This window comes from Taeniopygia guttata, chromosome 8, assembly GCF_048771995.1.
Source record: "Taeniopygia guttata chromosome 8, bTaeGut7.mat, whole genome shotgun sequence".
In the NCBI taxonomy this organism is placed as follows: domain Eukaryota; kingdom Metazoa; phylum Chordata; class Aves; order Passeriformes; family Estrildidae; genus Taeniopygia; species Taeniopygia guttata.
The window spans coordinates 14923792-14950095 of NC_133033.1; the positions used below are offsets into that span (position 1 = coordinate 14923792).

Here is a 26304-nt window from a genome sequence, read left to right on the forward strand (position 1 = left end):
TCTTCCCTCCCCTCACCCCTCCACCTCTTCTCCCACAAGGCAGTCATCTCACCTGGTGCCTTGGTTTCTCTTATTAAGCTGACCATCCCTATTCTTGTTCCCTTGGATTTGCTGAAAAATTTGCCACTCATCTCAAATTTTGAAAATTTTATCAGAAAATCAGTAGTGCTAGAAAGGAATAGGAAGTTTTCATTTGTAACCTGGCTTTTTTGCTGTCTGTAAACTCTCTCTAGGGTAAGTGTCCACCTCCTTCACATTTCGCTAAAGTCAGACTTGCCTGTGGTCTGGAAACTGTCACATCCTGCAAAATGCTCCTGACCCCATGCCACAAGGCCCCCCATCTCTGAGCAGCACTGCCTCAGTCAGAATTCAATAACATACTTGTATTATATGAACTGGTAGGAGGTGATTTTTATTTGAAACCAAATTTTAGATTTCAAGCAAGAACAAAAAGTTAGATAGCAGGTCAATATGCTTTGTACAGATATCACACTATATTTTGAACTTTCACCTTCATTATCAGCCTAAACTATCTTTGAGTCAAATTTAATTTCACAGGTGTAACAGCTCCTTTTTCTTCTAATTTACTGACTGCACACTGAAGGCGAAAGCTCATGGGTTCAGGTTTTTTATATATTTTTATCCAAAGCAGACGTAGAAATGTCTTTAGAAGTCTGATCTATATGTAAGGAATAGTTACTAACAGAACCATCTGCCTCTCAAATAGATGAAATTATATATAAAACTTTCACTCTGACTTCACAACCAACTGACAATCTCCTGTTGCTCCCACTCTTGTAACTCTATTCTGCATTTAGTTGCCATTAAAAGATATGCAATTCTAAGCTGGTTTCTTTTACAAGTGCCGCATCTATCATGTCAGTCAACATGGATCCACGTGTCAGAGGTGTCTCTTTGTAAAAGGATGCCCTTGGGTGTCCAGGGTCAGTAAAAATTGCTGGTTTTCCTTATCACACTGCAATTAGGACAGAAGTTATCTCCTTTTCAGACTCACTAAGATCAAGAACACAAGGCTGAAAAAAATCCAACTATTCCAATATTTTATGTCTGATAATTACCAGTAATGGATGTTCAGAAGCAGAAGTGTAAGAATAGGCCAGATACTAAAGTCTGGCCAGTGTTATATACCTGTGGCCTAGGCAATCTTGTTCAGGTTTGGGCAGCACGTGGTGAGATTACCAAAATCTGCAAGCTAGACTGGAGGCCAGTTGTTGACAATTCTTGAGGCTATATAGAGATTACTGTTTTAGAGTACCATTATTTTTTTCCTACCTGCAGCTCATCTAAATGATCTTCATTGTTCTTCATTGCCCACAGCACTTTTCCTCAAACCCTTTAATCAACTTGAATCTGAAAGGTGAAAGCAGACACTTTACCATGAGCTTTTTAGAACTTTTGCTGACACAGTAGCTCTGGACACACCTGTGAAATGTTAAGACAATTGTTAGGAAAATTGGGAGAATTAAAGAAATTGAACCAGCAATGGCAACATCAATATTCTCTACTAGTGATGGGAGAGAGCAACCAATTCACTACCAACGTATGCCCTTGCAGATGGGTGTTTCTAAGAGCAAAAGTGCTAAGCCCTGGCATTTGCAGGATGGTGTGAAGATTGTGGAGCAGGCTTCAGGAAGCTTACCAGTCCCAGCTGGAGTACACTTAGACAAGTATTTGGGAGATTCATTAATGAAATTTGATCAGGAGGCACAGCATCTTTCATCTGTATAGAGGCAGCAAGTAAGATGGAAGGAGCATTTGGGGTGGAGTGATTCAGCCTGCTGAGCCCACCCGTCATGGCTCTGACAGGGAAGAACTTTTCCTTCATAAAGTAAAGCTATCAAAAGTTAAGAGGATTTCTTTGCAGCTGGACAGGGTAAAAGAAGGGATATGTGAAATTTTCTTCTCAAGGTTGTTAAGAGTCTCTACTGGCAAAACTAATGTAGCAAATTGTAGCCTTAGTATTTTTTTAAGAAACCAATGCCACTAGTCAGCTCTGGGATACAGATTGAAAAATACAAAAGCAGTTATGAATTCCATTAGCTTTCTTGAAACCAAAGGAATTTTAACACCAGAAAACAAATACTGCTGCTAGTTACAGCAATCCAATTCCAGTAAAGCTGACAGAACAACTACAGAATTACTAGTACTAAAGCAAACAGAACTACTACTACTTCAGGTACAGGAAGAATCTGCTCCAAGCCTCTGGAATGCATGTTAGGCTGTGATTAATAGATATAACTACAGAAATAACTATCTCACTGTGTTGAGTAAGAGCAAGGAAGAGAGAGAAACCTAATTTATGATGTTCTACTCCTTAAAAAGAAACCTGAACACACAGCTTATATTTATAATTAAATGTGTTACTTGAAGAACAGTTGCACACACTCATTTACATAGGATTTGGTATACATCTGTGCTCTACAATAGATTATTTCAAACCTTGAGTATTTCCTATAATTAATGTCAATATGCTTGGCTTATTTATTATAAAAGAGTTTCTAATTAGCCTTTTTGATGTGCAAAACTTCAGTATTTCTCTCTAATGTTTTTCAGATCATGTTTCTTATTTTATACTACTAAGTGATAGTAAGACTTAAGACTAAATTCTATAGATGGTTTAAATTGCATGTATGCGATAACAAGGTCTTGTCCCGGCACTCACCATGGGGTGAGGTCCTCCTGCTATGAACAATGTCAGAAGTCCACATAATACCAACTGGCCTTGTGACAAGTCAAACATTCCAAATTCCAATTAAATTCAACCAACACTTTGCATATTTCCCTTTATTATAGTGACATACACAATTTACCTTTAAACTCAAGCAAACTCTACTTGCCTTCACTGAACCTCAGGAGAGTCTTTGGGAAGAACAAAACCTTCACAGCAGTGCCATTCAGAGGCTTATCACAACACACCGGGGACACAAGTTAAATCTCAAGCAGTAGCAAAGAGTACAACTGTAGTGAGCTGCCTTGATGTAGCAATAAAGAAGGTCGAGGTGAGCATGTTTTTTTACACCAGTCAACCCTGCAGATAGACCAGACAAATTAAGAAGTTTTTGCCAAGCCAAAGGATAGATTCTATCAGCAGCAAATAACAGGAGGGTGGAAAGTTAAGTGTGCAGACTCCTATCACTTACCTCTCTCTTTCTTGGGAGCAACTTAGCACCGAATTTACATTTACATAAAACCACAGCACAAGATTGACGGGATGCCTATTGGAAGCAATTGGAATATTTTCTTTTTACTTTGAGTCTTGGATTAAACCAAATGAGAACACAGCAAGGCCTGGCCTGTGGAGGCATACAGAAAAAAATTGCGCTTCTCTATTAAATTGGACATCCAAAGCACTTTATTGAATGCTGAAACGAGATGTGAAATTCCATGACAAGCTCAGGTTTTCTTTCCTGTGCAGCTTTCATTTAACACAAAGAGGCTTATTTTGCATATCATGGGGCCCTTGATCCTGAGCATTAAATACAATAGTTTCCCTAGAAGCTTTATAGCCTTGGCAAGACAGTAGAGATTGGCCTTGTTTGTTGATTTGTTAATTCAAACAAGAATAGCACATTTCTAAAACTTTGGCCAAATTAACATCTTTTTTACTGTTCCAATGAGCTAATATTGCAGTAGAAACCTGGAAGCAGTAGTCAAGTCTTTGATGATTTATTTAGTAGGAGTCATCTTGTAGCTAATTGTCTGCAATTTTTAACCTCATTCATGTGCACCACTGATTCTTCTTCCAGCATCTGCAGTTTTCTCCTCAAGCTTTCTTACATCTCTGTATGTATCATTTCCAGATGGCAACTCAACTTCATCACAGTATTTTTATGAACTTGCCAAACCACATCCAAGATCTTCAGACTCAAAAGCAAAAGATAAAATCATCCTCAGAGGGCACCTCACCCTTCTGCACCCAGGCACATGAAAAACGCAGAGCTTTAGGCTCTGACATTTTACCTTAATGATGAGTCACAGCACAGGGTTCTTTGGGGGTTTTTTTTGGGGTTTTTTTGGTTTTTTTTTTTGTGTTGGAATTTTCACCTTTCCATTCTTCTGGATTTCTCTATTTTGAAACCATATCAAAAGAGAGTAAATACTGGTGTGCCATGTTTTCTGTTTATACTGCATAAGTTACCATCTGTAGTGCTGGCCCCAGTGACATGCATACCTGTCAGTCACTGCCGCTGTACCCCAGGAAGAACGAGGGATGACCAAGCAGGGAGGTTTTGGCTGGGAGGGCAGCAGATTTTCACACCACATTCACAGTAAATCTTAGCAGAGATCAGAATTAACTCAAATGCTCAAGACATTTGATGGCATAGATCTTCCTGGCTAAATTCAAAGAAGAATCTGACTCACTGTGTGGATCTGTTTTCACCATGGTTTAAGGATTGTCCTGATGTCTGGTAAGTCATAAAAATATAACAGTTCTAGTCACATTTCTGGTTAATCTCATGTGATTCTCATGAGATAGAAATTCCTTCCTGTTGGTTCTCTGCCTTCAATTATTCCAGTGCATGACTCAGCAATTGTCATGTGTTTTGGGGTGGTTTTACGCCATGAGTGAATGAAGGGCTCTTTATGCCTGGTTTCTGTCTCCTATTTGTATGTTTATGAAGACGACTGAGTCCCTTGGGAGATAGAAGATACTCTATTTGGGCAATATTATTACCATCACCTACTATGATCCATGCCTGTGGGAAGATATTATTTTTAAAAATAATAAGTTCCATTTTGCTAATGTAGCTATTGTATAAATGTAAAATATAATTAGAGTATCCACCCAGGGTGTATGTTTTGTGTAATTTTATACTACTACATCTAGATGACTGTTGGCATTCTACCTATGTACTTAACCACACCCAGGAATGCTGGTATTACACAATTACACACATCCTGTTGACTAATTACATAATGATTAGTATTTTTAGCATTCAAAGATGTACTCAAGTCAGTTGTGCAAGATTTTATGTCACTGCAAATTAAGACAAAGAATAATAAATATATCTAGTAAACAATGCTGTTCAGATAACTTACTGAGCCTGGACAGAGTTTCCAGCAAAGAGCATGTAGTACTTTATTTTAAAATGTATGACATTGTCTACATGTTTGGCAAAAACCCCCTCCCTCCTTACTTTGGGTTATACCTTTTTTAAAAAACTGTTGAAGTAATTTTGTATTCAAAATAATTAGAATTTCTGTAGTCTGCCTCCTTCTGAGTTATTATCACTTATCATGACCAAAGATAATTTTTGGCTGAAAAGGCACTGTGATGTGCCTAGGGAAAGAAGATTGTTCTTTACAATGGCAACTCTGGAAGGAGTCTGGAAAATGCACTTTTAGTTAGCAATTAGTTACGAAAAAACCCAAATACTGTTGTTTTAAGAAAGCACTACTGATTAGCCCTTGCCACTTGGATCTGGAACAGATTTTCCATAAGCCTGAGTGGAGTGTCTTGATCTGGTCTCTTGGTTCTCATGATGCTGATGAGAGACTGGATGAAAAGTATGGCTCACCATTTGGATTTAGGGGATTTAAGATCAGAGACCTTTTGTTGCAATCTTGTCTTACATGTGCTTAAAAAATGTTTGTGTAATGTAACTTCTAAACTTGTTGTTAATCTTAATTCAGTCAAAATGTACAGAAGGTGACACAGAGGCCAAGCCCTGGGCCTTGCTTAGGGCATAGTTTGATCAGCTGCAATGCACCAAGTGGATTGATTATGTTTCAGAGTGCTTCTGGCCTGCCATTGCTAGATTCCCTGGAACCCTCAGTTGTGCACTTAGACCTTTATGGCGAGAAAGATGGAAAATATGGACTATGTTCCCACCTCCAACTATGTTTGTGAGGCAAAAGAGCTAAAGATATTTTGCACATAGCTTCATTATTTTTTTCTCTTCATGAATTTGATTTCTAACTTGTCAGTTCTAGAGGCAGCAAATGATTTTCAAGACCTTGAAAACAAACCACTCCCTAGGAGCTTATGTTTGGACTGTTTCTCTTTTCACAGGGCAAAAGGTTATAGTGTAAGAGCAGCTTCTTTCAGCTACTCTGAAGAGTAAATTTTGCTGCCCTAGCAAGTTAAAAATTGGTATTTTAGTCTGAACATTTGCCCTTGCCAGGCAGTTACTTTTCAGTGAAGTAACACTTCTATGAAAGCCAAGTGGGGCTGTTTGGAAGGAGAGTGATGTGAGACTCCTGAAATAAATGACACTGTTCAGTTTAGGACACATGCAAAGTGCTTCACAACTGCCCCTTAAGTCTTAGCAACCCTCTACCCCAAATCTCAGCAATAAAGTCAGGACACTACTGCACTTTGCTGCTGGCAGACACTTAAAAAGAGGCCAGATTTCTGAATTTGTAATTGGGACTCCTGTTATTTCTGAAGGCTCTTCTTTTATGTTCACTGCTTTCTTGCCTAAGGTGCTTCATCCATGATTGGTAGACAAGAAATATCAGAGGGACAGGGTAACCATCCTCACCTGTTTACCTTGGTCACCACTGGCAAGCAAACAGCAACCTGATTTCCCACTGAGAACCAGTGTTTCCTCTGAGAGCAGTTGCTTGAAAAGCTGTTCTTCAAACATAAGGCCACAGTTTACATGATTGGTCAAATCCCTCTTTTCCCTTCTTTCCTAAAGAAAAACAAAGCCACAATGAATCTACACACCTTGCTGTGTCCCTCCAACAGAAATTCAATGGCTCCTCTGCATATATCATGAGCAGTATTTCATTATTGAAAATAGTCCATAACAAAAAATTGCACCTGGCCAGCAACATAAGACCAACTTGCTTCCTGATGTGATTTTAAATGGCTGAGATATTAAACACTGAAAACCAGGGTTTATAATGGAAGTACTGACAGACTATTAACTATAGCAGTGCTGCTCTAATAAATGAAATAGCCTGTCGTAATCTCTAATTCATAAATATGCAAATACAAGGCAGAGGATTTGCTCCAAAGGATGTCTCTATAATTTTAACTGACCTTTACTGATACTAAATGAGCCTGTTGCTTCTGGTTTTGTGCACTGAATAGAAAGTACAGTCTCTTTACATCCAAGGCCTACTTCAGATCCCATAAGTGCCAAAGGCAACACCCTTGCTACCTTCAACAGGAAAAATCTGGTCACAGAACATCTAGAATGCGAGACACCTGGCATTAAACTGAACTCCTGACTGTACTTGATTTTAATTCTGTTCTCATTTGTGTTAATTATTATTATTATATTAATACTTCTGTTTGGGAGAAATTAAGCACACATTTGCCCCATGTGTCAAAGAGCTTGACCTGCCAAAAGGCACTTACTTGCTCAGTGATAAACAGACCATCAACACAATGATATAAATGTTGAATTTTAGCCAGTTTCCTGTTCTGCACCAAATGGGAGTAAATCCACTGACTTAATATTTAATAACCTAAATGTAATTTCTTTTTTCTGCCTCGCATTGCACAGTAAAGAATTGGATGGCTAGCAGTTTTGCAAATTCCCAACCCCTAATTATTTTAAGCTATTCATCCTGGTATCTGTCCATTGATGCTCAGCCAAATTGCCAGCAGGGGAGAGATCTGTCCAATCCAGGAGCTAAATGAGTCACTGAGAGTCAATCTGTTTTTTTCCCTTGCTGCTGGGATTTCCTTGGGTCCTGGCCTCTCTCTGCTCCAATCACACAGACACAGCTCCAGGCGTGGGTCCTCTTTGGCTTCAGCTGCCTCCTGTCTCCCGTGTCTGCTCTGCTCATCACAGCTGTTGATGGGTTCTCACCGGCTGGCCACAGAAGACCAATACTTCCACCACACTGCTCTTACAGCTCTTGCTCTGAAGGAAAATAAAGACATCTTGGCCTTGTTGAATTTGCTGATGAAGTAATACATCAGGTATCTAGACAGAAAGCAAACCACATGAATAAAATGTGTCATCTGGGTTAGATACTAATTTATTTGCCTTAAGTTCTGGGAACAATATCTGCAGGTTTTTTTCCAGAGAATTCAGTTAAGTTCCATAGAAACTGAATACTAATATGATTTCTGTAGCATGGAAGACAAATAGGAAACAGAGAAAAAATAAACTCATCAGAAATATTAGCTGCTCACTATCAAAATATCTGACAATGCCACAAGTACAATTTATAAACAGGAACATTTAGAGCCTAACTTTTCACTAAAGAGCAAATTCCCTGCTTTGTCCCTTTTAGGGACAGGATTCAATTACACAAAAATATGCAGCAGACTTAAGGACTGCATGTAAGATTAAGATAACTGGTATTTCATGGTAAATGATTAAATTAGCTGACACAGTTTTATCCTGAACTTTGCCATTAAAACTGACATTTTTGTGCCATGCACATTGTAGGCTGCTGGTAATCTAAACTGCTTTCTTCTTTCAAAGACTTTAAATAGCTGAAGATCTCTTGTTCTTTACTCTATTTGCAAATGTCTGGAAAATATATCTACAATATAAGATGAACTAAGCACAGGACTTTTTTTTTTTTCCCTCATCTAACAAATACCATGAGAAATCAGCAAGGAGGTTCCAAATGTCCAGATTAAGTTCTGCAACATGCACTTTAATCAAGTAATTTATGCAACTCTACAGAGATGAGAACATGCTGTCCTCCTCATGGTGAGTGAAAATCGAGAAATGACAGAAGTCTCTTACTAAGAATTTAATTATTCCTAGTATACAATTTTAAACCATTCTATGTTTATTTCTCTTCTTTTCAGGCTGGCTTTTTTATGAAGGGAGAAATTATGGGAATAATTTTGATATAAACCAGATGTAGAAGTGTATGAATCAAACGTAGTCAGAGCTGGTTGTAATCATTGCCCTTCCGTTGAATTAACTGGGAAGGACCAACTCAACTCCTCGGTGAAGATACTCAGTCCTCAAGCAAAGTGCAGGCACGTGTCACTGCACACAGCAAAGACAAGGCCAGTCTGATCAGAGACATGAACTATGAGAGAAGCACAGTTCCTGAATATTACTGAGAGACTACCAGACTGGGTGGGAAGAAAAGCCACAGAGTCACTGCAGAAATGAAGAGAGGTGGCAGGACATGCAGCCATGGCATCCCTACAAGCGGCCAAGGGTGAGCATAAGGAATGGGCTCTGGCTGAAAGAGGTCTCATGGGCAACTGGATGAACTTATTTTTATAGCTGTTTGACTTGTCCAGTGATCAGAAAAACAGATCTTTGTCCTTTTTTGTAGATATATAGTTACACTTGCTCCTCATAATTAGTGCAACCTAGAATACCTCAAATTTTTAGCCAGCCATGAATTTCAAAAGAAGTAGCTCTAACAATACAAAAGCACAGGGACTAAGATACTATTGCAGAACAACAGTTCAGCATGTTCAGACTTTCAGAAACAGGAATGACAATTATTACAGACTACCTAAATGGGACACTTAATTCCCCATCCACAGGCTCCAAAAGTTGAAGTTTTATGACAAAGTTTTATGATGAAGTCATGCATGCATGACGTGCATTCTTTCTGTGCCCTGGCACAAAGATAAAAGTCTCCAAACATTGATGGTTGCATTTGAAGAGGGAAAAACCTGTCTCTTTACATGAACTCTGTACTAGTAACCAAGGTCTCTGCTGGAAAAAGTATGGAAGCTCAAGAGACACCAAAAAAAAAAAGTGATTTTTATTCCAGAAAAGAATTTGGCCCTTTAATCTTAGTGTAGACTTATCAGAGGTGTGTGCATAACAGTAAAGCTATGTAATTTTACTGTGGCAAAATTTTTGGATACCTTGTTATCCATGAACAGTTGAGCAAGACTTTGGACTCTTTATATCTTGGATCAGTTCTAATAAAGAAGAAGAAGAAGCACAGCTTTTTACACAGCACCTTCCCCAGCAGTTAAAAAATGCAGTTTATACAGCACCCATACAATCACACCATTATCAAAAAAGCATGACTTTCATCCCTGAAAATCATGATGGTCATGAAGTCAAAGAAAGGCCCACAAAGACAGTTTCATTGTTTGAGAACTCATGCAAATGTTAAACATGAGTGAAACTCAATTCAATTATCAAAAAATTGAACCTGTATGATGATCTCACAAGCTATGTTATTCAATTAAAACTTCTCATCTCTCCTACATATTTTTTTGTCTTTTGAAAGATACAGCTACCTTTACTTTCTCTTTTTATGTTTTAAACTTTGAAAACCTTTCACAGCAGAGGTTACATGAATCATCTAGCTTTCTTATTCCAAAATGTTTCACTGATCATTCATTATTAACTGAGTAAAATGAAGGTAGCTATGATAAATTTTGGTCTATCTCAAAGTATTAGAAAGGATATGAAAACATCTTGTTCATAGTGCTAACTTTTAGATGACATATGACAGTACAGGCCCAATTTTTTCACGGTCACATACAATGAGGCTCTTAACAACCCAATCACTAGTTATCACTCTTTTTCCCAATTCCTAGGCACTAACAGTTTCAGCCTGCTCTGCCACTTAGCAGAAACACATTCAAACAATATAACCATGAAAGGACTGGATGTGGGTAACAGGAAGCCTATCAATATCAGAGATTAGGATCATAAAAATTGTCTAGTTATTTTTGTAATTAATGTATGTTCTCCTAACAGTTCTACATACATCTATGCCTTAATGTGAATGCTCTGGAGAGGAAATAAGTTTTGTGGCTGCTCTTAGATCTGGGAGTGATGTCTTTCAAAACATTTCAGTAACTGGTGCTCTTTTATTAAATATACTGCAATATAACTGTACACAAAAATTGAAATTCTCCTTTTCAAGTGGCTGAACACAGAAATGAAACACAACCTAGAGAGGAGCCATGTTAACTCAGAAAAAAAAAAAAGAAAAGAAAAAAAAGAAAAAAAAAAAAAGAAGGAACTGGCTCATTTTAGTGAGTCAAGATCCTGGATACAACTTGCTGCTTGTCATTTGGCTATCTAGACAGATAGACTAGACTGAAGAAAGTGGGGCTGCTTGTGATGTACTTCACAACTGAACATATTTGGGAAAAGCTATTAAACTAATTTACTCATTTATATCTTAAAATGCTTTCAGTTTCTCTACAGCCACAACTCATCTTGGATTCTCCACAACCAGAGAGGGTCAGGCCTATATATAAGAGAAGCAGACAGAGACAGAAGTTGTGCAAAGCTGGACATGGACTTAATAAGAGCTTGATTCTGTACCAATGAAATTAACAGGAGTTTGGCTCTTGTTTGCAATGGGAGGTGGATCAACATTTTATGCCAGCTGTTCCCTGCTGGGTAGGGATAATCCCTTTGAAACAAAATATTTAACTTGTTCTCACTCTGTTGTTGTAAGAAGGCTTCACATGAAAATGCTTTCATGAGAATTAAAAGGTGTGTCCCATTTTTTTTCCAAATACCACCCCCCACCCCATAGTATATAGTTGCTGATCGGAAAAAAAACCAAACAAAACCCCAAACCCTCCACTTGCTATTAAACCACACGAGTTTACAAAAAATGCCACAAAAATGAGTTACAGGATGGAACTGAGTCACCTGCCTGTTCTGCTGGCCATGACAGCACTTGCACTTCCCTCAGCCAGGAGATGCAGCAAGGAAACATGTTAATTCAAACAGCTGCAATTGAAGCGGGATCCCATGGGCAGAAGCAAAATAACTGAGGTCCCTGCAGGCAAATAGAAGATGATTAAAAAATCCAAATTTCCAACAGTCATGAAGGGAGTAATGAATAACAGTGTGGGAAAAGGATCAGAGAAATGGGAGCTGAGGAAGGACAGTATTAACAATAAAATCTTATACATGCGTCCTCCAGTCTGGATCTGAGTACAGCATTTAGTCTCAGTTGCTGTTTCTGTGTTTTGTTTTCATGTTTTACAGCGACAATGAGGTTCTAAAACATTGCTGATGCCCAGGTTGCTCTACAGATCAGCAGCAACAATGGCTACTTCTCATCACTGCATGTAGTTGTCAAGTTCAAAAAGAATGTGAAAGTTGAGCCCATTTACACTGGCTCTCAGTTTGGTTCATTCCCTCTCACACCTCTGGCTGAGGTCCATTTGGCTGATGAACCTGGAACATAAAGTCTGCTAGGTATTATAAAACAATTATTTAATTTTAAAAGTCTTTTTCATTGCATCCTAATAGGATTTCCATAAAATACAGAGTTCTCCACAATATCCAGGGAACTTTTGTTTACACCATAAACTATGACACTTTTTGAAGAGATCTGGAAGATTTACAGAGAGGAAACTTCCAGAGACAGAGCTGTCTGGCCTGGCATCCAGGGACTGAGCCTACTGTAGAGTTACATCCTCCAGAAGCAGGAAACGTATGGAATCATTTGAGCTTAAGAGACTGTGACATTTTTATAGAATGAAAGGAGTAACTGAGAGATACAGTGACAGAGCTGGGAGCTGCAGCTGGCTGGCTGTTCCATGGAGCATTCCCTTCATAGATTTTTATGACTCTCCTAGCCCTAATATTAAACACTTGACCTTTTTGTCAAATACTATTTTATATTATTAGGTTGGATGATTAGTTACTAAATATACCATCTATAGTAAATAGGAAATTGTGTAGTCTGATGCTTTTAGTCTTAGACCTTTCAGGTATTGGTCCTTTGGCATTTAACATTACAACATTGAGTGCTCTTATATTAAGTCCCTTGGTAAGCAAGAAGTGCACAGCACTTTCACATAGGGCAGAGGAGTTTCTGAAGCAGAATTACCAGAGTGGAGAATGCTGTAAACATTGTAAAGTCAGGGATAACTAGGAGCCAGCTGTTGCTGAACAATGCACCTTAATCTACAGCCTAGGAATAAGAGCATTTACTTTTTAAAATTCTATAAACCAGAACTTTGTAAATGCCTCTTCCCTGTACCTCTCTCCCTGGTGAACAATTCTATCCATCCCCTCCCTTATCACATGCAAAATAGTACTGATGTTAGAAGCAGAATTAATAATTGGCTTTTTTACCTCTCCCTCCCAGCACTTCATGCCCTGTTTTGGGAAACCCTGCTGCAAGCCACTCCCTCCCATAAATCCCACCTCAAATATTTGGATTTAAAGGTACGTGGTTACATACAGCATGACCCTGAATTTGTGAATATTTGTAATAGCTTTGGAAGACAAAAAATATCAAAAGTCTTCCTGGAACTAAAAATGGTTTTAATAGGATTGGATCAAAATGCTACTGCAGAAACATCTATCACCCGTAGAGGACAAGCTGCATGAAGAAGAAAAAAGAGACTTATTAGTAAACACTATGGAGCTTATTTAGAAGAGCACCCCATGGAGACCATGTAACATATTTATAGTGTACAACTTCAGCCTGGACATAGATTTATGATTTGGCTAAGTGATTCCTCATTACTAGCAAATGACAGAACTGCTTTATTTTTCAGCAAACTGAGTCTGGTTCTGATCTCAGTCCTGAAACGTAAGACTGGTACAGCTCCAGTCATTTCTGAAGAATCATTGCTGCTTGATACCAAGGTTTCAGTTGGTCTACTGGATTTAATATGCCAGCTGCTCTAAATCCTAGAAAAGATTTCCTCTCTGTTAATACAGAATGGTACTTGTTAGCCAAGCAAAACCCAAGGACTCACCCATTTATGTGAGCAGAGATTTGGCCTCAAATTTGCAGAGCTGTAATTATATTTTCTTTGATTACACACAAGTGTGATGGAGGCAGCCTATGCACAAACCAGATAACATGACCTTTCTGCCGTTTAACTTCTTGCTATTAAAACAGCCATGTTTGAGAACTACAAGAATTTGAAAAAATTAGGAAAAAACAGCCCTTCTAAAATCACACAGTGTCTGAAAGGTTAATGAACACTGAATCCTAGTCAGGAGCACTACCACGTTCCTTTAACTGCTGTCCACTTTGGTCTTTAATAATAACAGTAAAGTATTACTGAAGCTGAAGATACTCCACTGTAGTAATGCATGGTTATTTAGCAAACAAACACATTCAAAATAAAATGCTGGAAGCCTGCTGTGATCCAGCATCTGCCAAACTGAGTTTTTCCTGTCTTCTCTCTTTCCAGATGCCCTCTGTGTTGCTTACTTCACCTCTTGGCACACACCAGTGCAGTGACATGTGACAACATGAGGCTTAGGGCAGTTCCTAGTCATTGCTTCCAGAATGGGAATGAGCCAGGATTCCTCCACTGTCCTGAACAACACCAACCTGCAATGGTGGAGCTTCAGCAGCTGAGGATTTTCTCCCCAGGCATCATACAGATATTTGCCGATCCCAGAAAGCCACAGAACAAGAAAGACTGGTTACAGGCCCAGCAATCCCACCTGTTAGATGTTTCATTTGTATTACCCAATACAGTGGGTATTCAAAGCCTTAAACATTCAGTCCTTGATTACAGGATATATCTCTGCAGCACAGGACAACACTGAGAGGGCTTTTCTGGCCTAATCAGAAGAATCAGCACATACCTGATTATCTCAGTGCTTTGCTCCCAGCTGTTATATGAAACTTGTGAACCCACCTGCCTTTATACTTCGAAGAAGTTTACACCTGCCCTAGCTGGAGATCTAAACTTCTGAAATCTATAGGCAAAGTGATGACTAATTCAAATGCCGTTTTATATATGGATCTTGTTGTAAGTATAGTCAATCGTTGGTCGTGCTGAGCTCCCACACTGCTAGGTGCAGAAATGGGCATGGAGCATGAAAAGAAGCAACAAAAAGAAGATGCAGTAGAAGAATTTTGTTGCATATACAATATTAAATAGGGTTTTTTTGCTGCCACTCCAACCCTTTTGTCTATGCTACTGACACAAAGGAGATAAAAAAAGGGTTTGTTGGAACACAGCAGGTTCATTTCCACCATTTAAGAATTTGGCTCGAGGAGTAAAATCATTGTTTACACCACAGCTGGCCTTGGTTCATTGGTTTTGTTACATTACCTAATCTCTTTACTAAAGAAAAGGCATTCTAATTCTATATAATTGCAGTATTGCCTTGACTCTCAAAGTCTACGGGGCTCTTCCAGGACTACATGAGTGCAGAGCAGAACAAGAATATAAGAACCCATTATGATGTTGGTGCTTAAAACAGAGAGCTGTATTTGTGGAAGACTTCTGTAATTCTCTGGACTGTTAAAAAAAAAATAGAGTGGTATATGCATAAACCAGTTTCAAATGCATGATAACATTTGCCATCCTCTCCACTTATACACTAAATCAGCAATTTTCTAGTCTATGTGGTTTATCAGAGGACTTCAGTAGCAGCATTTTACTCCATAAATTCCATTAGCTGTATCCATGAACAGCCACTTCTAAAATGGTGTTACAATGATGAGTTTTTCCCAAACAGGTTCAAGTGAAATAATGGAATTTGAACACAAAAGTCCATAGCAGGAAGTTGGTAGCAAAGCTGCAAAGAGTATGGCAAGATATCTGGCACCAAGATGCAGCAGGCCATACCACAACTCCCTCAGCTCAAATTCATCCAAATTACTTAGTTGTCAATCATTAACATTAGCCAGTTATCTGTAGCAAATTATGTGATTCATTCTCAGAACTGAAATTAGGAAACAACTAAATTTCACTGAATCTCTTTGTTGTCCCATGTATGCCAAAGCATGCCATGCCTACTCTCCCTCTCCTGTCTGAAGGATTGTGTTTCTCAGTGAACCTGACAACATCTGGTGGCTTCTTTGATGCAAAATCTCTCTCTTGAGAGTGAGGACACTATTCCACATAATAATAAATCAAAATTCATATTCCACCTCTAGAAGAGCATTTCCCAGTTACACCATTTTGTTCTGATCCTGCATGGCTTTCAAGCACAATTTACCAATTGTGATATATCTTATAACCTCCCATAGTCAATCAGACTTGTGGATGTTTGCCCTGTTCTGTATTATGCAAGGACATTAAATATTTTAGTTGATATGGAACAAACACATATCTGATACAAATTGTTATGACCCTTGCCCAAAACATGTTTTAGCTGTGGGTCTGTTTTGCTGTGGCTCACCATTTTTTCCATTAGCAGAAAGGATTGCACAGGCTACATTTGCTGAGAAGCAGTTTTCTTATAAATCAGGCCAAAACACAGCTCAGTTTCTTCATCTAGCATCTTCAGGTCTGCACTGCAATCAGACATGTCCCAAGTACCATCTGCCTGTCTGTGCAAATGTCAGCACAGTTACACCACTGCAGCCAGGATGTCTTGAGAAAACAGTCACTCATGCTGAGAAAGTCTCATATCCTCGGTCACAAAGTTCTAACAATAATTACAACGGTTCCATAGCTCAAAAAATGAGAACATGTATATATAAGGACAAAAATTTGACACATGGGAAGTGTAAGGTTTTCTAAATACAGTTGCTGGTATTAACACAATGTGTTATACTCTAAAAAGCAAAGCATAGCAAATATGTCCTTTCAAAATGCAAAAGCAAAAGCTTTGCCTTTACCCGCTGATGTTTCTAAGCTATTTATGCTCAGTCCAGCTCCTGTCAGCTTATCACAAGCTGCATGTTTTCATTGCAATCTACTGCACAGCATCACTCCAGCTCAGCTGGCATCTCTTAGAAGAAAACAAGATGGATTTCACTCCTTTGCTTCACATCTACCCTAAATCAATTCCTGTATGTAGAACTCCCTTTCTCTCTGTAACTGTGGGATGGTGGTGGGCCAGCTTCAACACCTCACTCATCTATCTCCTTCTCTGCTCAGGCACCTGTTAGCCTCCACGGTTTTGGTGCAAAATGCACCATTTTTCAGGCCTGAACATTTCACTGGAATGGTTTATGTCTTATTCACCAAATATCACAGCAGAGGAGGGAGAAAAGTCAGATGGCCTTACTAATAAGGCTTTATTTTGAAAAGTCTTCCAGTGGAGCATCTGGGGCCTCTAGGACACCCTTCCTGTGGTTATGTTGAAATGGTTGAGGAAGCTGAGATAACTAGATTTTGGATAGCTGAGGCATGTGACAGGCATATATATATATATAGTCATTTCAGTGTAGTTTTGTCATCACTGATGACAGAGAATGTGACACATGAATAATACACAGGTATGTTTTTTAAATAAGAAGCAAAGATCTTTCAAGACTGAATACCATTGCTATTAGCAAATCTGTATACCAACCAAAGATGGATACCAATGATACACTCCAAACAAAATGGCTGGGCATTTATGTTAATCTTGTTTGGCACAGTGCAGGTTGGAACTCCAGATGGATGTAAGCCCGGGGGGAAAGACACATCTGCCTACAGTAACTGCTAATACTGATGTGAGATTTTATATCTTCTTCTCCCATTTTATCACTAGGATCTAACTTCCCATTTTCACACAAGGGTCGCATCACTTCACCTGTTACTTTTACTGGTTGATTAAACCAGCTAAGAAATTACCTGTTCATCTTATGATCTATTAAGGCAGGTCTCATTGAGAGACCTCTGTAGACAATCAGCTGTGCTGAATATTCTAATTTTATAGCTCTTGAGACTCAAATTCCTAAACTACAAAAGAGTTTATTCTCCCACTTAATAGTCAGACTGTAGGTTCAGATTGGTGACATTAGCAATTTTACAGCAAAGGTAGGAAGTTTCTGTCATGGTATGGTTCTATTACTTCATGAGACCCACATGCATATACACACATACTGTAATAAATTATTTTAACTTAATATTGCTAATTCTTCCTGTGCTTTGCCACTGCATCTGAGTCAGACCAAAGTCCAGACATTATGTCTGCTTCCTGTTGCTGTTTCACATTGCTTTTGTGGCAAAATGGTTGACAGGAGAGAAGAAAGTCTTTGAAGTGTTCTGACAGTTTCTGTCAAGAAGATCCCAAAAGCATGGATAAATGTTTTTTTCTCTCCCAGAACTCACAGATTAAAGTACCAGAGGGTTCACTGCTGTTACTTTTCTTATTCAAAACCCATATGAAACCACTTGAGGATATTGTGAAATGGCATAGGCTACAATGTCATCAATATCCTGATGACACCAAGCTCTACGTCTCCTTTTCATTGAAGCCATATGTTACAGCTTCCTTGTGTCTGGCAGAGATAAGACAAGGATGAAAGCCAGTTGGCTGAAGCTTTCTCTAGATAAGATGAAGGTAGTATATGGATTTGGCAAGGGAAAAGTGTTTTGTGTTGACAAAAAATCTGCTTCCAAAGTTGAGGGAGATTCCCATTGTCAAAATGCACAAGGGATTCACTGCTTCCTACCTCATCCTGAAGTCCCAGTGGCAAAAGTGACCTGAATCTATATATTTCTTGCTAGATTTTACTCACTAGGTGCTCACTGGCTTTCAGTTGATCACTCAGTGTTGACCAGGCACACAATGTCAGTAAAGGCTCTGTTACACCTTTGTCATTACTTTCAGATACTGTCTAGCCTATTCATAAAGATGTCCAGTGACAAAGACCCTGTGGCTTCCTGATCTACTGCTGTAAGCCATGCTGGAATACCAAGTATTTACTAATGATTAACTGACATTTTTTTTACCATAACTGAAGCCTGTTGGTACTTACTTTCCTCAGGAATATATGAAAGGATTTCCTTGATATCTTTTTCTTTGGAGCAGTGTTTTTCATATAGTTGAAAAGCTACATTATCTTTTTTAAGACCCTTGCTTAGGTTAGACAATCCCAGATCATTCAATAATACTCTAGCACTGTCACTCATCTGGCTGGCATGGGACATTTCCCTGTCAGTTCTGCAATACAGCCTTTCCATGAGCCCAGCTAGAAGCCACAAACTGGATAGACAGACACATGTACCTACCAGCCACCACAGGATCAACCTTGGTCATATTTGGGGGTGAGGGGTATGGGTTCATCCCTTGCAGAACATGCTTCATCCTTGGCATATCTCGTCTTTTATTTCCACAGTGCTCCACTGCCACTATGGGACTACTCTGGAAGCACAGAAGGACTCTTCTCAGAAGCTTTGACAACTATAGAATGAGGCTACTCACTCCATTGCAAGGCAGAGAAAAATGAATTAAAAAGGACAAATAACATGTGTTCTCCATACTGTACATGACCTGACAAATGCATGCTGGCCTGATTACCTTGATGCCTGGCTTTCTTCAAGACAACTGAATTAGGGACAAACTCTCTGGTTTGGCAAAGTAGCTCTGTAGGCTGAGTACTGCACCTCTTGGTAAGGCTTACCACTATGTCCAATAAAAACAGGTGACCAGAAGAGTCTGAAATTTTTAGCAAATACGTAAAAGGAAGAATATATTAAATTAAGTTTATAGAAGAACAAAGAGGATGACCAAACAAGAGCCATGCTGGTAATTTCTTAATTACTCTATCTGCTAAAGAAATAGGTAACATTTAGATAAATTACATAAACTCTATGTAGCACAAAGAAGTTACTGTTCTTCCTCCCACTCCCTTAATGAAATTTATGATTCTGCAATTTATTAAATCCTTCTCTCACATGTGGAAATACAAAAAAAAAAAAAAAAAAAAAAAAAAATCTTCAGTACACCCCCAGAGGAGCACAAGAGGCAGCCAGCTGATGTAAACAGCATGTCAGCGTTTTATGCAGGAACTAAACGTACTAAAAAGGAGAACCACATATTTTAGAAAAAATCTTGATAGTGTTGGTGTTCAGGTTAGGCTGTCCAGGGAGAGAACTAATGTGTTCTCAAATCATTACTGTGGATTTTTGGTGACTGTAGTACCATTCATGAAACAGCTACCCTGATCTGTCATGTGAACACCCAACATTTCATGTCTTCCTGACTAGATTTTAAGGAGAATATTGTGGTGCCCTCATGTTTCATGCCCTGAAATTACAAACTGTGTGGTGACCATCATAGTATTTAACATATAAATTAATTTAGTATAAAAAACAGCTCTAAATAACTGCAAGCTTTGTTAGCTGCACATCAGTGTCTTTTTCAGTGTTTTAAGGAAAAAAGCATGTAAACACAAAGACCCTGAGATTTCCACAGAAACATTTGGTTAAAAAGAAATGACAACAGACTTGCATTCAAGGGGAAAGGACAGTATGGGTAAGTGTAAAGAACAGCTGAGGTATATGTAATGTTACAGTTATTTTTCTGTGCTTCCTCTAGGATGAACCAAAGACCTTGTTTTGCTGGATGCTGAGAGCCTAAAGTCCCATTACACATCTCAGGAAAGAAGCTTAATAGTTTTATTGGGACCCATATCTGCACATAGAACATGGCCTTGGAAGATGAAAGGATTTTTTTTTTCTGCTTCCATTTGTTGCCTGTTGGTTGACATGTTCCTATATAGACCCACAGTCCCCAGATATCTGTTCCCTAATGAGGGACATCAAATAACATTCTCAGAGGGAAAACTCTGGAACACCTATGAAAGTCAGAAGTGTGAGGAGTATATCTCAGATGATGCAGATGCAGTCACTGCTGTATGATCAGATAAGCAACATTGCAAGTTCATTTTTGTATGCTAAATAAAATAAAAAAGTCAATATTTACACGTAACCTTCAAGGCTCTTACATTTCCAGCTCTTTAGTATTCAGTGCAGACCACATTTTCTTTAGTCCGTTACCAACAGCTTGGAAATTTAGTTAGAGGATGCAATCCAAATGTTCCTCCAAATGTTGTTTCCAACTGGTCATCTAGAAAAATGCTGTTTAAAAGGATGAAACCTTTATGTGAAGATATAAGAGCCCATGCACAGAGCAATATAAACAGCAAGAAAATAATCTGAAGATTAAACCCACTAACGATAAAGATATTACTGTTAGGCATAGTTTAATTTGTTGGTAATTAAATCACCAGAGGCTTTTTACAGCCTTCTTGGAACCTGACTATTGTGTAGAGCACATTCAACCTCTAAGTGTACAGTGACACAAACAAATAAAAGTGATCATAACAGTTGAAATGTAGTTAGAGACACAATTGAGAACATCTGTATTGTAAGCAGAAATAAATTAGAAATACTGAAGTGTTTTCTAGCTGTGAAACCGAGGGATAAAAAAATAACCTACAGCACCTGGATTAAGCAGTTGTAAATAATGTATAAAGGAAAAATCTCATTACCCCCTGTGTAAACTCCCCCCCAATGAAATATATTTTATGAATGTTGCATCACAGTAATAAATGCAGCATTTGTTTTCCCCATAAACTTTCCATTTCATGACTATAAGATAGTTTGAATTTGGAAATAATGGCTAGTGAATGTACTGTTTGCAGGATTAGTTTCCCTCAACAAGCAGCTTTGAACTGACCTTCAGTTTTTTTTGGGCTAAAGAGCAGGGACTTACACAGGCTTAGCAGAACTCATCTTTGTGCCCACAAAGCTGTGTCTGTGTTCTCAGTTGCAACAGAACTATACTATACAAACAAATCCAAAAGGACCACTAGAGAGTATTTAGACTCTGAGCCCTGAGTGTTGTAATTGCCTGATATCATGAAAGATTTGATGAGATTGTATTAGGTAATGACTAGATACAAATGTGGAGAGTTTTCCCTGTCTAAAAAAAGAGGTCTGATAAGAGAGTGCTGCAGGATACAGAGCTTCTACTTACAGTAACAGGAGCAAGTGCCATAGAAAAACTGTAATGCTTTTGAGTTTCCAGTTTTCCTTTACAAATATTCGCAGTTTTGTGTAAAAATGCCAGGAATGATTCCTCGCTTGTGTCAGCTTTGCACTATCAGCTTTGCTGAAGTACTCAACAGATTTATTCTAGATTTAGCCAGGGTATTACTGTCAAGTTGAACCATTAGCTTTCTCTTGAAGATATCTTGATTCACCACATATGAAAAGGGGTCAGCTTCCTGATGATCCAGGGCACAAATCACTGATCCCCTTAGGAGAGTCCCCTGAATCATCTGTACATCTGATACACAATCACCAAGCCACAGCCTGGTGAAACAGGTGAGAATGAGGATGAGATGCCACAAAGGAAGTCAGCATTTAGAGTCAAACTGAAACCTAACAGTTTACAGATTAAAAGGATGAGATCTTCCCACTGGCTGAGAGAAATAAAATGTCACAATCACAAAAACAAAAACATTATAAAGTTAAGCTGGAGTCTGGAGTGCTTTCCCTTAATGACTGAGCTCAACAAGGAAAGGAAAGGGAAAGCAAAGTTCCTCTTAAACCAGCTTAAAAATGCCACAGCTACAGAAAAAAAATATAGGAACATCAATTTAAAAAAAAATAACAAAACAAACCCCCTCTACTAAAATGTAAAGGTCAGGAAAGATTTGGGTGTTTTAAAATGCTGTCTTGAAGAAATTTCATAAAGGTTAAGATGTCATGTAGTTTCAGAGTTATGGGCACTGGAGGGGGGTCCTTGAGTGCCAGCTACTCCTCGGGCCACTCACTGACTGTGAGCTGCAATGACAGTGGACAGCGGGAGGCTGGTGGATCAGAAGCTATCACTGTGCCACTGGGGAAAACCCATCTCCTGCTCCCCAAAGAATGAAGAGCTTTGTGAATATTTCAGCATCTGAGATTCAGGCAGTAGATAAAATAGAAAAATATGCCTTAAATATAAGGATCTAATTTAAATTGTCAAGAACAAACATATTCAGCATTCAGGCTCTTCATCTCAGTTCACTGTGCCTGGGAGGTGCAGGAGGCACAGTAGGAAGGGCCCAAGGAGCTCCTGGTGGCAGCCTACCCTGCACAGTTCAGTGACTCCAAACAACATGTGGATTCCTTGTGGTTCGAAATCCCTGAGGGCATACAGGCAGGACAGAACAGGAGCTATAATGCTTATTTTTCCAGGTGTTACAGATGAGAGCAGGAGAACCAATATGACTGGGAAGAGTTTGGAGGGCAAGTTTTCCTTCTCCTGCACTCTGCCATGCCCACTTGGCAGTTAGGCCAGCTCCCTCCTCCTGCAGGCTCCTGTGCCCTGGTTCCATGTAGCACTGACCTGGCCCATATCATTCTCCAGGTCCCCCTCTCTCCTCTGGTCTTCAGTTCTCTCCTTAAGCATTGCTGTTTTGTGTGGACTAAAACTACTGAAAAAACCCCAGATTTTGTGGCTTGATTTTTTTCCCCTGACTCTCATCTTAGAGATTTTCAAACTTGAATCTGCATCAATGGAGACTTTTCTCTGCTTCAAATATATTCCCTGCCTCGCCTCCCCACCTCAGGTTCCCTCTGATGGGCCATTTTACCTTGCTTTCTGCTTTTGGCATGCTAGCTACCCTAGTGATTTTGCATATTCTTTGACAGCAACTTGGGGAGGAAAAAGTCTGGGATTGCTACCCAAAGGTCCTACATGGGAACTGTGGATGTAGGGAAAGCAGAGCATCCACCCCTATCTCTTGACAAATGAAACCTATTTCAAAATGAAGTGAATTTCACTCATAGACAAAAGGTGAACTATGTAAAGGTGAACTATTTGTTCTTAATGACCAAACAATTGCTACACAGAAGCTGTAAAATAACAGAGAGAAGAAAATCTTAGGAAACCTATACCTGTTCTGGACAAATATTACATGGAGGGTAAAATTCTGCAAATGTCAATTATTTAATGAATAAAAATAAAATAATCTTGTCATCAAAATACCATCAAGACCCTTTTCATCACATATGGATGGTAGTGTTCCATCTGAAGGTGTAATGAATAAAATGATCTTAAGTTATTTTAGAGCTTAACCTCTTTTGCCTGCTTCTGCTTTTGCTCCATTTTGTCCTTTTCTATATCCATCTGCTGCACACTGCAAGCTCCCTGTGACAGCTACCATGAGGCCTGATTTCCAGCCCTCTCTCTCGCAGCCTTGCACTGCTCAAGAGAGCAGAAGGAAAACCAGATCTGTTTCCCTGAGAACTCCTTGTATTGTGAGGCCTTGCTCAAAAATCTCTTGCCCTGCAAAGGGAACCTAGTAAGGACAGGACAAGACACAGCTTCACAAACCTGGATTGCCAGCCCAAGAATGGGGAGAAAAGTAGCTTAGTTTCGTTTTCCCAGCTCTTACTCAGCCAGATACTACATGTAGCAGGGTCTGGCTACAGGTATGTGCACCAGAGTGCACTCCGTGTCTCACTGCTTGCCTTTTCACTCTTTGAAGAATGTCACACAAAATTACAGTGCTGTAGAAATACTTACTATAATAAATAATAATAATGGCAACAAAACTTCCCCCAGTGTCGTGTTTCTCTTTCCTTGGTTTACATAACTGCCTTGTTTCTCAGAAACGCCTTCCAAAAGTTGCTATTTTTTTCTGCCAGACTAATACATACAATTCTTTCTCTGAAAAGCTGAAATATTTTGCTTTAGGTAGCAAAACAAGATGTTAGCCCAGTAAGTTTAGATACAGCAGAAATGCAATTAACTAATAATTATTCTTTATAGAAAATAAATGCATCTTTATAATTCTTGGAGAAAACTGAAAAACCGCAAAACTTCTCTCAGCAAACAAAGCAAAGACATTTCCTTCTGTCCACTGTGCATGTCTGGGTGGACAAAGACAGAAAATCCAAACTTAGGTGCATAGGCAAAGCAGCTCCCAGCATCACCTCTCCTTGTTCTCACCCTCTAGGCACACACTGTGCATCCTCAGAGCCTCCTTGTTGCTGGCTCACATGAGTCTAGTTTTATTTATAGTTTCCCTCACTACAGAAAACGTATTTGAACACATTTGTCTTTCCCCCCTCTGTCAGAGACACAGATGTGTATGTATACATATGCATGCGCATGCAAAACATTCACACCTACCATACTCTTGAGTTTAGCATCAAAATGATGTTGAAACTCATTATTAGGGCATATTTTTCTATCTGAAACTGGCTAGATTCTCCCCTAACAGCTGCACTCTAGATTTTAATTAAATAATACCAGTTGTGCCTTATTTAACTAAGCCAGCACATCTTCCTTATGTTTGGGAATACTAATTTTTTAATTTTAGGGTTTTTTTTCTAATTATTAGGTTTGTATTTTGATCTGTGGCACTCTATAGCTAAGAAAACCTTCAAATCAGTGTAACATTACATAGACACGGAAGGGGCATTTTTTGATAAGGAAAATCTTGGCCACATTTTTAGCAGGCTTAATTTAAGCCAACAAATTTGTCCTTGAAAAGCAAATATGGATGTAGTCAAACCCCTTGTAGCTTTGGTTCTCTGATTCGCTGCTGCAAACCTACAGACAATAAGCTGAAGAATATCTTCCTAGGCATGTTCCCCTTAGACCATAAAAAACTATTCATCTTTGGAGTCATCATGTCTGTTGCTCATGCTATTTAAGCAAAGAGGGGTTTTAAGTAAATTGAGTATCTGCAGTGTTTGAATATACTGATGAAAGAAATAAAAATTGTAATGGATCCCTGATCTATTCAGAAGGTCAGCATCTGCAAAACACCCTACAAAGGAACAAAAATAAAGGCGTATTATCAGCTTTGATATCGATGGGGAACTTCTTGGACAAGTGAATGATGAAGGGAGGCTGAACAACTCCTTCCTTCTGGTAAATACTGTAATAGATTTTACTTCATGATTTTTACCTGGGAAACACAGCTCTTGATACATTTGCCCCACAGAAACTACTGGTTACCAATGCAAAAGTGCATAGAGAATAGGAGCAGAAAATTGTTCTTTTAAAGAGTAAGAACTCCTCTCAGCTTTAAAGCAGTGAAGATCTTGCTCCTGAAAACAGAGTCACAGAGTGACTACTGGCACAGCAGAGCTTTGGAACCTGGCCCTGGGAGCTGCACCTCTCCTGTATCACTGCCAACCAAGCTCCATCACCAATTACATCAAGTCAGTTGAGATCTACATGATGAGCAGGAAATAGTACCTGTAAAAACAGCTTAAGGGGGAACACATCTTGAATGCTATGCTAGCAGGTGGGACTAGCCTGACTATGTACTGGTGTGATTTATAATAAGAAAAGCAGGGTGCACTTTCTGTGGAACTTTATTACTGCCTTGTCCTTGGAGGCAGTAAATGGCTTCTCTTCCATAATTGTCATATACACCACTATAGGAATAAGCAGAGCATGCAGGGTGTGCTACCCAGAAACTGCAGGGTGGAAACAGCCCCCTGCTTGGGCTGGGGGAGGCAGTAGTGAATGGGAGTTATTACATAAAAACAGGTACCTGCAAGATCAGCCATAAGTCTGTAACTTTAAGACAAATAAATATATTTGCATCTACAGGGAAGAAGTCTGCCATATCTGAAAAAGCTGTAAGGATTTTCTCAGCCATCACACAATTTGTCTCCATGATACTTTGCTTCCAGTGTCATGTACATTACATACTATCTGTCATCAGAGTCAATCTCAACAGCTGCTTGACATGGCTCTAATCAAGACAGATACAAATCCCAGTAACAAAGGTATTGTT

General features: G+C 39.0%; 1 long non-coding RNA gene across 1 annotated transcript; it reads left to right on the top strand.

The window, feature by feature from the left end:
- The first annotated feature begins 7903 nt into the window (after positions 1-7903).
- Positions 7904-20478, top strand: LOC115496202 (uncharacterized). Its single transcript, XR_012057288.1, has 5 exons — positions 7904-9114; positions 11886-12098; positions 12997-13076; positions 14060-19295; positions 20088-20478. It is a non-coding gene; the product is annotated as an uncharacterized lncRNA (long non-coding RNA).
- Positions 20479-26304: the final 5826 nt, after the last annotated feature.